The sequence below is a fragment of the Silurus meridionalis genome, chromosome 5 (genome assembly GCF_014805685.1).
Source record: "Silurus meridionalis isolate SWU-2019-XX chromosome 5, ASM1480568v1, whole genome shotgun sequence".
Taxonomy (NCBI): domain Eukaryota; kingdom Metazoa; phylum Chordata; class Actinopteri; order Siluriformes; family Siluridae; genus Silurus; species Silurus meridionalis.
The window spans coordinates 26,160,599-26,175,352 of NC_060888.1; the positions used below are offsets into that span (position 1 = coordinate 26,160,599).

The 14,754-nt window shown below is 42.9% G+C and overlaps 1 pseudogene; it reads left to right on the top strand.

Annotated features, from left to right (window-relative positions):
• Positions 1-4,126: 4,126 nt before the first annotated feature.
• LOC124386058 lies at positions 4,127-13,143 on the top strand (annotated as a pseudogene).
• Positions 13,144-14,754: the final 1,611 nt, after the last annotated feature.

Here is a 14,754-nt window from a genome sequence, read left to right on the forward strand (position 1 = left end):
GTTTTGCAAATATTTGACTTTGAAATGTAGTAAAGTTAAAGAAAGTCTCCCTAAATGGAATAATTTAGTAAAGTACAGATATGCTCCTTAAGTACAGTAATGAATTATGTTTACTTTGTTACTGTCCATCACTGATCTTTACAACATACTAATCATATTGTGTCACCTGAAGGAAAGCACTATCTGCCCTCTTCTGCATACCCATGCTCATGTTAGACTAGTGAGAAGCAGAGAGAAATGTCACACTTCCCATTCAAGAGCACAATGAACTTTGTTTCCTTGGTTCCTGACCATAGATGGCTGTAGAAACTTTGGGGTTCAAACCGCTGATGATGGAGCAAAACTGTTATATTAGTGAAATTAATAATGCAGGATTCTTGTAGATAGATAAACCTGATTTGATGAAGTTTTAGAAATGAAAGTCCACTGAACGGTCATTTGCATTTGCAATTTTCATTGATGAAATTACCAGGATAATCATGCTAGAGTGCAGCATTGTACTGTATGTAGGTCTACCTCAACCTGAACTCTTTTTCAGGTCAACTCTATGGTTTAAAAGGTGTCCAAATATAGGTGTATCTAAAACAAGTGTCTGTATACACAGGAAGGTCTTTGTCACTACCTATCACCTATTTACAAGGCTGTGTGTGTTTTCCCAGTGGTTTAAAATGTATTACTCAACCAGCGATTCAAATCAATGATTCAAAAGCTGGGATGATGTAACAGTAATGATTATATAATACTTATATAATGACCAGTCTTATATAAGTAGAATTTGAATAAGGTTCTTTTCCTGTTCCTGTCAGCTTTGCATCTGAAATCAAGTTATGGAAGCAAGCCCTGAAAATGCTTGTGGCTTGTGAAAGGTTAAATCAGGCTTTTCAACCATGTATATGAAATGGTGGTGGCCATGTCACAGCGCAAGTATTTCCCTTTTTGCACAATAAGGCTAATATGGTAGATCATGAGCATGTTGGATTGCTCTTATTGCCATGTTTACAAACTGACATTTTTAGTCTGCGTTCTTTTCTGTAGTTTTTTCACAAAAAATATTGTATAAACTTCTAATAACAACAAATGTTAAATAAAGAAAACAGACGGGGCGCTCTCTGCCGTCTCTGTCATCTCTTTTCGCAGACACAAATAAAACAACCTGAATCTCAGTGAATATTTACCTCACAGACATAATTAATATATGTATAGAAATCTCTAAATGTCTACTTTTAAATAAACCATCAAGTATTCAAACATAGTAAAAGATCGGTTTTGGTTACCTGATAATTACGTAATATAAAACACCTTAATTACATTTACAAGGATATCTTGTCTTCATGCTTTATGTTCAGTTTGTTTTCACTAGAAATAATCATACATTTGCATTAAGTTGTTATAAGTAGAGTATTAAATACATAAAGTATTAATTTATGGTAAATTTAGAACAGATTAAAAATGGGCGATTAAATTGCGATAAAAATTGTAATCGATTGACAGCCTGAATATTAATATGTGAGGTTCAGTTAGCAGCGTGACACTAAAACAGGTAGTAATGATGATTACTTTTTACTTCAGTACTGTCAGGATCCACCTGCCACGCCCCCCTCTGTAGCTGTCACGCTGCCTCGCTCTGCCGCTCCCGGCTTTCTCAATATAAGCTTCCATTCCCATCTTACCCGTGTCGGACCTACTTTATGGCTACGGTGACCGATCTAACTCGAGACTGCCAGCATTCCCCGCTGGTTCCGTGGATCACTCCCGTGGATTACTATTCTTCCGAGGTTTACTTTCTTCTCCGAGGATTGTATTCCTTCTCTGTGGATTGTACTTGTTCAGAGAATTATACCGGCTTTACAGACTCAATCCACGTTACAGTTCATATGACCTCTGACTGATGTTTTGTGTGTTGCAGTACTTAAATAAACCATGATAGAGCTACTCCCGCTTCCGGTTCGTGGTCCGTGCCCTAACAGAAGGTCCGATCGATACCGAAAGAGGAATCGCCCCGGTCGGCAGCCAAACTGTGCTTTGAGTTTTACCCAGAAGCTCGCTGCTGCTCCTCGCGAATCATGCTCGCCGGTGGGGAGAGATTCCTGAGGAGTGTTGGCAGGTACATGGATGTGCAGTCATCCCAATTTCCCACCGAGCGGGCCAAGATCGCCTTTTGCATTTCCTTCCTGTCTGAAGATGCTCTCTCTAAAGCCAGCAGGCTATGGAGCGCTAATGGCGGCGATTTTGGTTCGTACGCCGATTTCATCGGGCTATTCCTGGGGATGTTTGGGATGACTACGGCAGATCTCCACTACAGCCCCCTCGATTCTGAGAGGGCTCCATTCCAGAGTCCCTCCGAGCACTCCTCTCAGTTCCAGTGTTCCTATGAGCACTCCTCTCAGTTCCAGAGATCCTCCAAGTGCGCCGCTCTGTTAAAGAAATTCTCCAAGTGAGCCGCTACCATTCCAGATTTCCTCAGAGCGTGCCGCTCCATTCCAGAGTTCCTCAGAGTGCGCCGCTCCGTTCCAGAGTTCTTATGAGTGCAGAGATCCACTCTGGAATGGAGCGGCGTGCTCGGAGGAAATCTGGAGCAGAGTGGCACGCTCGGAAGCGGGGGAGTGGTAGTGGAGATCTGCTGTAACCATCCCGAACATCCTCGTGAGAAGCTTGATGAAATGGGCGCACAAGCTAAAATCGCCTCCAGTCGACCTCCACAACTTACTGCCTAGAGAGAGGGTCCCCAGACAGGAGAGAGATGTAGAGCACGACTTTGGCTCGTTCCGTGGAAATAGGGATGAATACATCCACATACCTGCCAATGCTCCGTAAGAATCTGCCCCACTCTGCCATTTCGCCAGAGAAGCGAGCCGAGAATTCCACTGTGCTCTCGGAGGGGCGTGGCGCGGCGCGGCATCAAGCTTCCGGGTAAAATCTGAAGTGGAGCTCGGCTGCCGAATCATCGCAGCAGAGAGAATCCTCCTTTTGTCTCGGTTGGTCTTTCCATCATAGTTCAGATCATGCGGAGACCACGATAGTAACATGATCATCTCATTTAAGGTCCGTTATTCTGTCAGGCTGGGAGAAATGGAGGCGGAAGCCGTAGCAGGTAAAGTGGGTTTTATTAAAGACAAAACTCGCAAGCCATGCAGGTGAGTGAGATGAACGCGAAACAGGTAGGTATATCCGTGGTACGCCCTGAAGGGGTGAGGTCCACACAGTCCGAACCGGGATCCGAAGCTCTGTTGTAATACCTGTGGTGCATCTGGGATGAGGCGCGGTCCACACGAAAGAGAGAGAGTCTCGAGTGCCGGCATAACGTGCAATAACGGACAGCAAGAGACTCTATAACGGAGTTTAGAAAGGTGTGTGGCTAACGAGTCCCAGGTGTTTGCAATCAAGGCAAGGAGCGGCAGAGATAGCGGCAGCATGGCAGCTGCCGATGGTGGCGTGGCAGGTGAATCCCTGACAGTACCTTAGTGAATTCATCTAGACATTATGTCACTTTAATACAATAATGTGTTTTGAAATTTTAATAAATTTTTTTTAGTTAAAAAATTTTTTTTCTAACGTTCCTAACATTTGGTCCTGCTGCAGATTCCCGCAAATTTCAAGATAATCCGCAACTTTCTGTTAGTTAGGTTCCAAACGGAACCCGCATTTTCAGAGCCTCGAGTTCTGAAATGCAAATTATCAGGGGTTGTACTGAGGTTTATAGGGTTTCTTAGTCTCGACTTTTGCAGGAATTTGGAGTCTGAATTTGTGAATCTTTAACCTACCAGTGGAAATGTGCCATAATATTTCTGTCTGTAGGTTATAGATGGTGTCAGAGACCTTGCTGTCTATTCACACGATTAAACAAGAATTGTCTATTTGTATATCGTGAGATCTATCAGTCTATTTGCAGTGGTGTACTGTGGTTGTCCTTGTCATTTTGACTGAATGCATAAAAATTCCTTTTTTTAAATATAAGAAGATAAAGAAAAAATTTAAGTTTAATGTTTTATAAAACTCTGCATCACACAGAACGGGCAACAACCACTGCGTAAATGATTAACCGCATTCGTACAGTGTTGATACGTGATATATTGAAAGGTCTTCATGCAGCAGCAGTCTATAGAGCAGTGGTGGTACAGCAGCCATCATGTTGGGTTCCTTAATTCTTTTAGGCTTTTTTCTCTTTCTTATTTTCCACTTAGTCCGGATCCAGAGGCCCAAGAACTTCCCACCTGGACCCCAACTGCTACCTATATTTGGCAGTCTTCTTGATATAAACATCAAAAATCCTCTGAAAGACTTTAAAATGGTATGTCATTGTGTTATATCTGATCCAGAACTGAAAAACAAATGATGTGTTTATCGTTGAAATGTTCTTATAAACATTTGTTTTAGCCGTAATAGTTTATCTGTGTTGTATTGTTTTGTAAATTTAAATTTAAATTAAAAACGTTTTTTATTCATTCCAGAAGAATACAGTTACAAAATGATTATTGCATGAAAACATCTTGGCAAATCTAAAAACAAAATTAATATCAACTTTGTTACCTAATGAGGTCCAAACCTAGTTCACAAAGAAATCCCTTTTTTTTTGCTAAATCAAATATATTGTGCTGTCATTGTTTGCCAAAATTGTTAAATTTGTGTGTTTAATGTAGATGTGTCACTTTAAATGTAACCAATAACCTTAACAGCTGTATGTCCACATTGTGGCACCATTAAACTGATTCCTTGGCAAAAGAAATTCTTAACGGAAGCCACTGATTTTACATAATTAGCCTGGGCACTGGAAAGAATCCAGGATTGAGCTCTTTCACTGCCATGGTCCAGGTTTGATTCCTGTTCAGGGAGCCAAAAGCCAGTCTCAAGCCCAGATAAAATGGCAGGGGTGAATCAGGAAGAGCATCTGGTGTGAAAACTTCGCTAAGACAAATATGTAAATTATATTGTCATTGATAGACCAAGCATCAGAAACCAGGAGCAACACAGAATGTTCTTTTTGCACAAACATACACACACAAGAGTTTAAGATGTGACTGAATCAAATGGTACACTTAACTGAGTGCTTCTTGCAAAGCATAGCATGGATGCACAGAAAACAGAGCAGTGGGTAGTCAGGAATGATCTATGGTAGTAACCTGTGGATCGGACGGTGAGTAAACGGGAATAGGGACCATATAAAGGGACAGGTAAATGGGGATAGGTGTAGGTGATTAGTGGGAGCAGGACAGGTGTAGGTGATTAGTAGGAGGGCGAGGCTGAGCGAGAGTGTTGAGTGAAGGAGGAGGCATGGCTGGTGGTTCTCTGACAGATATGGGTGTTAAAAAAAAAAAACAACAAGCCTGGGCAACTGGAAATGAAGGTATTTTGGCTACGACACTGCTGAGTTCACTTGATGTATGAAACCACATGCCAATCCATGGAGAGCTGAACATTCACGAGGAAATATGTTGTTTCACTGGAAAAAAAATTCTCATGCGGTATTAATGACATGTTTTGACAGGTTATGACAGTAATAAGACTTTATGACCCTAAACTTTTCGCTACTACAAAGCACTCTTGTAAGTTGCTTTGGAAAAGAGGGTCCTTAGACTACTAATAGGAGACCCTGTTAGACTACATCCTACCTCACAGTGACTGTCACAACCTTTATAAATTTCTATCCATCTCTCTGGCTGAGAGTGAGTATAACTTTGTTCAATGTAGTGTTCCAGAATATGCAAGAAGTTAGCTTCAATTGTCCATTAAGAAAACTGAGGAGAAGCTCTTGACATTCACTGCAAAATGTCTTTAGGGTACTGTTATCAAGACAATATGTTGTCTGAACCTCCCAAACTCCCAACCAACATCCTTTTATCTGCTTGGTAGAACAATTGATCTCTGGACATGAAAAAATCAGAATAGGCAGAGATGTTTGTTCTTCTGTTTAACACACAGCTGAGTAGTCTCAGTGTATCAGTCTTGGCTCTTTTTTCTTGGTCTTGTAGATCACTCTAGTCTTTGTGAACCTATTGTACAGTAGTACCAGACTAAAACAAGGTGTTTGAGCCAACCAACTTGCCAATATATGTGTCTATTAACAATCCTAGTGATCTACCGCTCTTCTATGCTTTGCTTGCTATTCTCTCCCATTGCTTGCAGTGTTGGTATTTATGTCACATTGTACCTCTAGTTATAGTCAGTATTTGATAAATGCCTAGATACCACATTCTCCAACATGACAAACCATTTGTAAAACAGCATTTCAGTGATGTTCATTGTAACCACTAGTACACACTGTAGGTCATACGTGAATCCTGTGTGAATTAATAAAGACTAGCATGTTTTTTTTTTTAGTTGGCTGAACGTTATGGGAACGTTTATGGACTCTATCTAGGAAGAAACCCAGCTGTTGTTCTTAATGGTTTTAAGGTGATAAAAGAAGCACTGGTGACTAAATCTGCAGACTTTTCAGGACGCCCACAAAACATTTTAGTTACCCATAAGTCCGAAGGAAAAGGTGAGATTACAAACAATTATTGTACATACACAAGCATGATGACTAAAACTCCTTTTGATTAAATTTGTACTGAAATACAGTTACTGACTTGCCTGAATTGTAACAGGAGTCATAATGGCTGATTATGGCCCTGCTTGGAAGGAGCATCGGTGCTTTGCTCTGATGACCTTGAGGAACTTTGGCTTGGGGAAACAATCTATGGAGAACAGGATTTTGGGGGAAATTTAACACCTTGTTGCCAAATTAGAGAAGCATGCTGGTATCATCTTGTTTCCTTATGTATCAAGTTTCTGTTGATGATTATTAAAATATAAAACTTTTTAATAAAGACATGCTGATGAACATATATTTTCCAATTGCAGGAAGCACCTTGAATCCTCAGATATTTTTCCACAATGCAGCATCAAATATTATTTACCTGGTTTTGTCTGGTATTCGCCATGAATATGACAACGAAACCCTTAAACAAAATATTGCAAGGGTTACTGAAAATACCAAGCTTATTAATGGTCCTTGGTCAATGGTAAGACATTATATCATCACCTCATCACTGACTGCATTTGAACTGTTCTTAATTCTAAATGTAGGCATGAAAAAAATGCTAAAACAAATTTATGTAACTTATTAGTAAGGACAAATCTGAAGAAAAGAAACTCTTGATTTTCTTGCAGGTCTATGATAGTTTTCCATTGTTGAGATCCCTGCCTCTTCCTTCAAGAAAGTCTTCACGAACAACGAAGCAGATAAAAAACTGGCAAGTGCCATAATAGAAAAACACAAGAAAACAAGAGTCAGAGGAGAGCCAACTGACTTTATTGACTGCTATCTGGATGAGCTTGAGTTGGTATGTGTTTGTGTGGGTTTAAGATTAAATGTGGTAATGCAGTGAATATCTAATATTTCTAGTTCATTTCAATTAAATTGTATTTCTATAATTTGTCCTAATGTCATTGACTAAAATAATGGATTCTTGGGTTTATTTAAGTTAGTGAAGTGCATTCTTTATGGTGTCCTCATAATACTACATGCCAGCAGAAAGTGTTTGAAATGTAGATTTAATCTATGTAATAAAACAGTGGTGGACAATAATGAAGTAAATGTAATTTGTTACTGTTACTGTACTGTATTTGTTAAATCATTCTTTCCTTTTTATTCATGAGTGGATAAAAAACTAACTGGTCAAGCACTTTTACTCAAGTCAAAGTTTAAAGGGAGCACTTCTACTTTTACTGGAGTAATATTATACCGAGTGTATTTGTACTTTAACTCCATTACATAGTTTGTGTACTTTATCCACCACGGGCAGAAACAAAGATCCTGTATACATTGATTAAAGCAGGCAGGGTAAATAACAATAAAACATAATATCATTTACACATTTTGGGATGAGATGTTCTCTTTCATAATCTTGTGTTTAAAATCCACTTATGGGAAGGGCATCCCTACCTGACCTCTGCAGAAGCATCCAATTGCACTATCTGGCTTGACAGACAGGAGCGCGTGCCCAATGGCAGGTAAGGGAACGCCTTTACCTGAGTGCATAAGGCACCTGCACATGCTACTTTTCCTCAGTTGACATTCGCTTCTCGCCACTTCTGTAATCCTACCTCACACCTTCCTGGTTATTGGACCACACTATTTTATCTTCAGGAGGACACATTTTCCGATCAGCCTCCGCCGGCGTGCTCGTCCTTAGCCAGGTTAGCTTTCGCAAGCTGCCCACGCTTGTACCTTTTTTATAGGTGCCCGCCTGCTTCATAACCTTTTTCATGGCACTTTCTATGTCGGCACCGGCTACACTGGTGCCCATCTAAAGGCGGGCTGCTCACCCCACCCAAGCCTGTCCTACCAGGTAAGATGGATCGCTTCTCCGCGTCCATTTATCAGGCTTAGTACAAAGCCTCGGCTCTTTCAATAAGAGCTCTTAACGTCTCCTCGCTGTTGTTCGCATATCAGGCCAAAATCCAGCTCAACTGGAGAAAGGGTCACCATCACCTGATCACTGGAAGGAGATTGTTAAGGTTAATGCTCTTGTTCTCCGTAATGCCTGTCAAGCTGTCCAAGCGAGTGGGTGCTCTATGGCTTTATCGGTGGTTGGAGAATGCGTGCTGTGGCTTAATCTATCCGGTTTCCCTAATAGTGAGAAATGTCGCATCGCAGGAGCGCCGGTTGACCCTGGACAGGCTCTTTTTGGCCCTGCCCTGCTAATCCTCTGATAATCCGATAATAAAAAGAAGGAGGACGAGGCTTTCAAACTGTGTCTTCCGAGGAAGCTGGTGCCGTGCCGTGCGCCCTGCTGTGGGATGCCATTCCCACTATACAGTCAGAACCAACAAACCCTGCGGGAAACCACTGGCTCAGCAGAGTGGCCTGCTAGGTTCTGGGGTAAGATGTCCTTCACCGCGGCAAAGAAGCCACCTAGCCCCGCTCCTTCTGATCCTAAACGTAAACGGCCGGCCTGATGCTTGTCCACAGGGGCTTTCGGTCTGCGTTCATGGGAGGCCAGCCCTAAGGACCCCTGTTCTGCCCTCCATGTTTACCCTTTCTCTCTCTCTTTCGGCGGGGTCAGCCCCAACTTGCCAGTGAGTGCCGATCTCTATTTAGCACAGGCTTAACTGTTCCCTTTGTTGTAAAGAGTGCGTTTCCCCGTTCCAGAGGGGAAGGATGTGAGAAAAAGTTACCACACAGCCCCCTTCACACTCCTCTCACAAATTTAATAAAGGCTATGGCCCCAATGTTTCACAAAACACAAAATAGATTTAAAAAGCTAATGAACCAAATTAATTCATTTCTGAGAGAGAATTTCTCTCCAGACCCCTGCATGTTGCCCCTAGTTCGCCCACTGGATGGCGCTATTGCACCAGTAATGAGCGATCCGGCTGGATCGACTTTAGGCAGTCCACCAGACTGCGTGGGGATGCTTGGGAGTCACATGACAGGCTGGCTGTCTGTTTCAGCCCCTGAATGGGTGATTCACACAATCACAAGGGGTTACAGACTTCAGTTTTGTCTGTGTGTGGAGGCGGGGCTTGCGCCACTGAGAACAGCGGGTCTCAAATCCTGACATACATAGACGATTGTCTGATTACAGCCGATTCAAGAGAGAAAGTGACTAACGAAACACTACCCTTGTGCTTGTGCACATCACAGCGCTTGGTTTCAGAGTCAATTTGAGAAAGAGCAATTTCACTCCCGCTGAAAATGTCATATTTTTGGGTTTGGAGCTGCATTCTGTTACAATGCGCGTTCGCCTGTCGCAAAAGCGCATTTCCTCATTCATGAATTGTCTCTCGCAGTTCAGGGAAGGAGCAAGGGTTCAGTATTGCACATCTTCTCGTCTCAGATTACAGGGTCTTATTGCTTTGGCTGTCCATGTCTTGCCTCTTGGCCTGCTGAGAATGAGGACTTTCTTGAAGTGGACCTTATCTCTTCATCTCAGCCCGTTGCGCGATCTTTGCCGCTATGTCACGCTATGTCACGCTATGTCACTTTGCCGCTATGGCACATGCACAGCATCGCTGCGCCACTGGAGAGGCACAGATTTACATGCATGGGACCCCTCTTGGGGCGATAATGCTGCGGAAAGTGGTAACGACAGATGCCTCCTTAACAGGGTGGGGAGCCACACAGGAGGGCATGAATGGTGAATGGTGTGCGGCCAAACACACTTCACTCAGCCCATATTAACTATTTGGAGCTCCTTACTGTGTGGAAGGCTCTGAGTAATTTCCTGTCCTGCTTGGAGGGGCATCAGGTGCTGGTGCGCTGCAACAATAAGACAGCTGTAGCACATATCAACAGCCAAGGGGGGATGCGCTCCTCCAAGCTTAATGCTCTAGCTCACAAGCTGTTGGTATGGAGCAGACGGCATTTTCTGTCATAACGGGCGACTCACGTTCCGAGCATTCTGAACAGGGGTGCAGACCTTTTGTTGAGGGGGAACCCACTCCACGGAGAGTGGCGGCTCCACCCTCAGAGAGTGGGGCTGCTATGAAAGTTGTTCGGCCGGGTGGCCATAGATCTCTTTGCCTCGCGCCAAAACGCCCACTGTCCTATGTTTTTCTCGCTACGGGACGAGAATGCCCCCCTCGTCGTGGACACACTGGCTCATCCATGGGCCAACGTGCTGCTCTACGCATTTCCTCCGCTCTGCCTGATAACCCCAACCCTGGCCAGGGAGGAAGTACAGGATTTGTATCTGATCCTCATAGACCCAGGTGGCCCAAGGCACTGTGGCTAGCAGAGATAATCCCCCTTCTGTATGCAGAGCCATGGCCCCTCCCATTGTGCACAGACCTCCCAACCCAAGATCTACCATCCTCACCCAGAAAGGGTGGCTCTCTGTGCCTGGCCCGTGAGATTGCAAATTTAAACACTTTGGGGCTTCCCCCTCATGTTATTGCAACTGTTTAGAATGCCAGGGCCTCTTTCACACGTTTCCTCTATGATTACAAGTGGCGTGTGTTCGAGGAGTGGTGTGGGAGGCACGAGCTAATTTTAAATCTGTGCTCAGTCGCTGATATTTTGGGCTTCTTGCAGGACCTTATCGATCATGGAAGAACCTTTTCTATGATTAAGGTCTATTTAGCATCTATCGCTGTGTGTCATGCCTCAGAGCTCACTCCACTAGAGGCTTGGCTGCTTCTTGGGCTTTGTTTAGATGGGTTCCCTTGCAGGAAATGTGTGCCCCTGCAAGCTGGCACTCTCCACATACCTTTGTCAGGTATTACTTTGAGGCTTGATGTTTCCCAGACCTCAGTGGCTCATGCAGTCTTAGGTGTGGGCTCTTCGTAGCTTTGTGATACTAGGCCCGATACTGACTGCCCAGCCTAGTTTTTGCATGTTTTCAAGCATGATAGTTTGTACTCTTTCCTGACACCCAGATTGGTCCAATTACATGTATATCAACATGTTTTTTTCTGCATGCGGCCCGCCTGTTGGGTGTCATCAGGGTTAACACGTCATGTTTTCATGGCTGGGTTTTTCACCCTCTCAGTGTGTGAGGTCTAAACTCTGTGACGTGCCGAGCACCACCTTGAGGGCAGTCTTCTGGCTTACAGGGCCTCGCTGTGAGTGGATCTTGAACACGAGATGATGAAAGAGAACAATAGGTTACTGTTCGTAACCCCGTTTTTTTTTTTAAACACCAAACCAAGTTTGCCCTGCTTGCTGCACGAGAAGCGAATATGCTCACTGAGGAAAGGTAGCGCGTGCAGGTGCCTTATGTACTCGGGTAAGGTGCGTTCCCTTACCTGCCATTGGGCACACGCACCTGTCTGTCAAGCCAGACATGGTGCAATTGGATGCTTCTGCAGAGGTCAGGTAAGGATGCCCTTCCCATAGGTGGATCCTCCACTCTATGTTTCAGAGAACCGGGGTTACGAACAGTAACCTATTGATTTAGTGCTTTGTAGCACTGGAAGTGACCAAGTCCATGTAAAGTAAATTAATTTGGGGTAATATGGCCAAAGGTTTTAGTAAGTGTAAAATCTGGACTAACTAAACTGACTTGTTTTACCAGAGGGACAATGGATCCTCCATTGATGAACATCAACTAGTAATAAACATTCTCAACCTGTATACAGCTGGAACTGATACCACATCCAACACCCTCCTTACGGCTTTCCTCTACCTCATGGTTTATCCAGACATCCAGGGTTTAAACTTTAAACTTTGCAGCTCATTATATGTCTTGTTGCATAATCCCATTTTGCTAAATCAATTTATATTGACTCCAAACACAGAGAAATGCCAGCAAGAGATTGATGAGGTTCTGCAGGGGAAAGCTTGTATCTCTTTTGAGGACAGGCATGACATGCCGTACACACAGGCTGTGATTCATGAGTGTCAGCGCATCGCCAACACTGTCCCTCTGAGTGTGTTCCACTCTACCACAAGAGATACTGAACTGATGGGCTACAGCATCCCGAAGGTAAGGCTTTCAAACAATGGTTCAATTTACCTTCTGCAACTCATTTTATGTTTTCCATTCTCTGTTTCTCAGGGAACTATTATCATCCCAAACCTGTCCTCGGTGCTGAGTGAGAAAGGCCAGTGGAAGTTTCCTCATGAGTTCAACCCATCAAACTTCCTCAATGAATAAGGACAGTTTGAGAAACCAGAGGCCTTCATACCCTTTTCTGCTGGTAAACTTAGTATAGTACAAAAATAATGCATGCAAGGCTTTCAAAATAGGTTTTGGATTTGATAACAGAAGACATATCTAACATCAAGACGATGTTGACAAATCACACTATGGTAAGCTAATGTGTGTATGTCTATTCTGCAGGACCTCGTATGTGTCTGGGTGAAGGTCTGGCTCGCATGGAGCTCTTCCTCATCTTGGTCACCCTGCTGCGCCGCTTCCAGTTCATTTGGCCTGAAGACGCAGGAGAACCAGATTTCACTCCTGTGTTTGGAATCACACTTGCACCCAGACCATACAGGATGGGAGTCAGGCTCAGACAGTCAGCTAGAGAAATGTAGAACTATGTTGCGACATATACTGTAAACTGACAAATTTGTCATGGTAGGATAAATGGTAGTAGATCCCAATAAATAAATGAGTGATCCAACAATACAATAACATGAAGACAATATAAATGTTTAGTATGTTAAGGAGTTTGATACCGAGGTGAAGGAGCTAATATAAGCTTGTCCTTCTAGCCTGGATCTTATTTTCTCTTATCATGTCTGTAGTGGATCTTTGTAATGTGTGTTTATATTTGCTCTGAATCCTGTTTCAGCAATAAACAAGCCAAGAAAAAAATTATATATTATATTATTATATATTATAATTATATATTATAAAAATTTATATCTTTATACAGTAAATACGATTTACATAGTAAACATTCTAAAGACATTATCATATTCATTTACTCAGCCATAGTCAATTTCTCATGTGGGCTTAATTAAAAAATAAATTGAGGATCCAATTGTGCTTATGGATTTTGCCAGTTTATATCCAGTAGTTCGAGTTCGATCCCTGGTCAGGGAACCAACCCCAGCCACTCTTAGTGCCGGTCCCAAGCCCGGATAAATGTGGTTGCATTAGGAAGGGAATCCAGCGTAAAAACATGTGCCAAATCAAACATGCGGATGATCCGCTGTGGCGACCCCTGATGGGAGAAGCTTCTTTCGGCTTCTCCCATCAGGGGTCGCCACAGCGCCCCTGTAGTTTACATATCCAGTAGTTCAGTGTAGTTTCTTTTTTGTAGATTTTTTCCCATTAACTCACTAATCTGTTCATACCAACCACCAGCCAGCGCTCCTCATTACTTACCAACCAGAGAAAGTGAAGGTCAACAAATGCTTTCTCTAAAACAAGTGAAGACATCTAACAGGATCTTTACCATTGTTGGATGAAGTACACAAACCATGAAGTTGAGTTAAAGTAGAGATACATTCAAAAATTACTCCAGTAAAACTAAAAGTGTCCCTTGCATTTGAGTAAAAGTACAAAAGTATTTGCCTTCAAATACACTTAAGTATCCGAAATACAGTGGAACCCGGTTATGTCGATGTCCTAGGGGGTCGCCAAAAAGCATCGAGGTAACCGATGATCGAGATAAACGAAAATCAAAATGGTGGCAATATATTAACATGCTTGAAATTTCTTTATGTACATGATGTGCGTTAATAAATGAGAATGTGCATGCACGTGTTTTTGAGGGGTTTTTTACACAACGGCGTTGTTTGATGAAGGCATGCTATAAAAATACATACAGTACATGTTTATCTGTCAGGAATCCACCTGCCACGCCCCCTTCGGCCCCCTTCAGCGTGGCAGGTGCTTTCTCGGCCGCTTTCTCACATATGGTGCTTGTTTATCATCATCACCAGCTCCTATTGAAACTTCCACACTCTCACTGTCCGTTATTGTTGGTATATGTTGGTTCACGGCGGTCGTTGTTATCGCTCATGCGTTTCCCGGTACGTGTCTTCCCACCGGCACTCTCTCAACGGCTGCTCTTTTCTTCCCAAAGCGGCTGCACCGAGATAACCGACGTTAAATAGCAAATTTTCCCCCCTTGTGCTCGAGATATTAGGGTTCGGTGACATAAAAAAAGACATAACCGATAAAAAATGCTTAGAAAAAGCGAGAATTTGGCGGTTCCACTTCAAAAACGTCGACTTAATAGGGTTGTCGAGGTAACCGAGGGCGAGATAAGCGGGTTCCACTGTGATGAATTATTATAAATTTAATGTTCCTATTATAATTTTTATCACAAGACTCTTTACTTAATCACCTCAGTTTAAGTAAAAAGACTCTA